This window comes from Saccopteryx leptura, chromosome 1, assembly GCF_036850995.1.
Source record: "Saccopteryx leptura isolate mSacLep1 chromosome 1, mSacLep1_pri_phased_curated, whole genome shotgun sequence".
Classification (NCBI taxonomy): Eukaryota; Metazoa; Chordata; class Mammalia; order Chiroptera; family Emballonuridae; genus Saccopteryx; species Saccopteryx leptura.
This window is the reverse complement of record NC_089503.1, coordinates 142,523,629-142,526,832: the sequence shown is the minus strand read 5'-3', so window position 1 is coordinate 142,526,832 and position 3,204 is coordinate 142,523,629. Positions and strand designations below refer to the sequence as shown.

General features: G+C 32.7%; 1 pseudogene; it reads left to right on the top strand.

Annotated features, from left to right (window-relative positions):
- Window positions 1-1,235: 1,235 nt before the first annotated feature.
- LOC136388139 (small ribosomal subunit protein eS24 pseudogene) lies at window positions 1,236-1,649 on the top strand (annotated as a pseudogene).
- The last annotated feature ends 1,555 nt before the right edge of the window (window positions 1,650-3,204 follow it).

Here is a 3,204-nt window from a genome sequence, read left to right as displayed (position 1 = left end):
CTGTCTCTGCTTCTGCTTCCCTGCCTTCCGCCTCTCACTTAATAAAAAATATGCAATATCAGTTTATAATTGGATTATGCAACAATCTGAAATAGAAAATTTTAAAAATACCATTTATAACAGCATTAAAAATACAACACATTTAAGGATAAATGTGGCAAAGATGTAAAAAAGCTGTATACTAAAAAAAGCACAAAAGATTCCTAAGAGAAATTTGATTTTTATTTATTGATGTTAGAAAGAGTGGAAGAGAAGTGAAAGGAGAGAGAGAAACATTGATCTGTTTTCCACCCATTTATGCATTCATTGGTTGATTCTTGCATGTACCTTGACCAGGACTGAATCTACAACCTTGACATATTGGGATGATGCTCTAACCTGCTGAGTTACCTGGCCAGGAACTCTCAAGAAGAACAAAATAAGACCTAATTAAATACAGAAAGATATTCTGTGTTTTTGGATTGAAAGACTCCATCTTATTGAAATGTCAATTCTCCCCAAGTTGATCTATGAATTCAATGCAATTCCAATAAAAATCCTAATATAATTTTTCTTTTTAGGGGGATAGGTAAAATTGACAAGCTAAGGATAAAAGTCATATGAAAGTACTAAGGACCTAAAGTGGACAAAACAACTTTGATAAAGAACAAAATTGGAGTCCAGCACAACCTGATTTCAAAATTATATATTTACTATAAAATTATACTAATAAGACAGTGTGATATTAAAGTAATGATAGTCAAGAGATTAATAAAATTAAATATAAAATCCCAGTAGTAAATCCACACATATGTAAGAAACTAATGTTCCGCAAAGGTACAAAGACAATCCAGTGGAGAAAGAACAGTCTTTTCAACAAATGGTACTTAAATAATTGGATATTCATATGCTAAAACATTTTTTAAAACTTCTTTTTCATACGTCATACAAAAATTGACTCAAAATCAATCAAAACTTCTCTGAGACTTCTAGAAGAGTCCAGTAGGAGAAAATTTTGTGACCTTAGGTTAGGTAAATATCTCTTAGATACATCATCAACACAATGATCCATAAAATAATAGACTGTTAAACTGAACTTCAATAAATTAAAAACTTTTGCTCTTTCAAAATACTAATCATTAAGAGAATAAACAGATAAACCACTGTTTAGAAAAAATATTTATAAATATAAATATTCATAAAAGATATATATCTAGTTCTTTTCCTCCATGGCTGCTTGAGGATTGGCCAGCATTATGAATGACACAGTAACTACCCAGACCAAGAAGTTCATGACCAGCAGACCACTTCAGTGGAAATAAATGGTCATCGAGGTCCTTCACTCTTGGAAGGTAATGGCACCTAAGATAGAAATTTGGGAAAAATTAGCCAAAATGTACAAGACCACAATAGATGTCATCTTTGTATTTGGATTTAGAACCGAATTTGGTGGTGGCAAGACAACTGGTTTTGGCATAATTTATGATTACTTGGATTACACACAAAAAAATGAACCCAAACATAGACTTGCAAGACATGGCCTGTTTGAGTAGAGAAAGACCTCAAGAAAACAGTACATGGAACACAAGAGCAGAATGAAGAAAGATAGGGGGACTGCAGAGACTAATGTTGGTTTTGGTAAAAAAGAAGGAATAAAGATTCCTCAATGACTTTATAGATGGTGGTTGTGCAGATTTGTCATAAAAGGGTTAATAAACTAATTTTTTAAAAAAAGATATATGTAGAATATTTTTTAAAAACTCCTAAAACTCAAAAATAAGAAAACAAACAACCCAATTAAACATTGGGCAAAGATTTAAAGGTACACTTTACTAAAGAAGGTATACAGAGAGCCAACCAACACATGAAACAATGCTCAGCATCATTAGCAATTAAGAAAATTCAAATTAAACCAAAATGAGATACCACTACATACCTATTGAAAGGGCCAAAAATCAAAGGACTGACCATAATACCTGGTAAGATGGTGGATGAACTGGGGCTCTATTACAGTGCTGGAGAGAATGCAAAATTGAACAGCCAGTTTGTAACACATTTTGGCAGTTCACTATAAAGTTAAACATATAATATATCATAGGATCCAGTCACTTCATTTCTAGGTATATTTACCCAAGAGAAATGAAAGCATATGCCCATACAAAGAATTGTACATGAATGTTCATAGCAATATTTTTTTTATAATTGGACAAGTGACACTGGTGTGTCCATACAATGAAATAGCCCTCAGCAACAAAATGAACTTATTTATTATCACTTTTTAACATCAATAAATCTCAAAATAGTTTTGCATGAGTGAAAGAAACCATATTTAAGTGACTGAATACTGAATAAGTCAATTTATATAAAATTCCAGAAAATGCTAATGAATCCATAGGGGCAGAAAGCACATAAGTGGTTTCTTGGGAGTAGAAGTAGAAGGTGAGAGAAGTGGTTAGGGGACCATGACAAAAATATCTACAAATGATATTACCTCCAAACATCTCCTGATAATGTGAAACATTTGGAGGTAATAGATCATTTCATTATGTTGACTGTGGTAATGATTTCCTGGGTATATACATACTATAAAACATCAAATTGTATAATTCAGTATGTACAGTTTATCATAGGTGAATTTTTCCTTAATTAAAAAACAACAGTATGCCAACAAAAACTGGTTAAAGATCTAGAAATAATAATAAAATAAATAAACCTCTGGCAAACTGATCAGGAAATAAAGAGAGTCACACAAATAATATGCTAGAAACAAAAATATTAATATGTATAATGATAACACAGATTAGAAATTAAAATGGTAAATAAAATCAATAACTGTACGCTAATGCACTTGAAATCACATAAAATAGTTTGTAGAAAAGTATAAAAAACCCTCTATCTCCAACGTGAAAGAATCCAGGCCCAGATTGTTTTTGAGAAGTCACAGAGGGGAGTTGGAGAAGAAGCTGGCCAAGGGCAGGGAAAGAGATGAGCAAGGTTGAAGACCATGAAATTGTTTTGGCATTAATCAGCTTAGCTAGTTGATTTACAGAAATGAGAGTTCTATATGCATCATGTCATGATTAAGCAAGCACATTCTGAGGAAAAGGGAGGGCAGTGGGTTTGCTTGGAATGCGAATGAGGGATTCTTCACTCAGTTCTCTTTAGTCAGGACAACTTCTAGCAGAAGGTGGGACTTTGTGAACAAGCAAGGACTTGGGAAGCAGA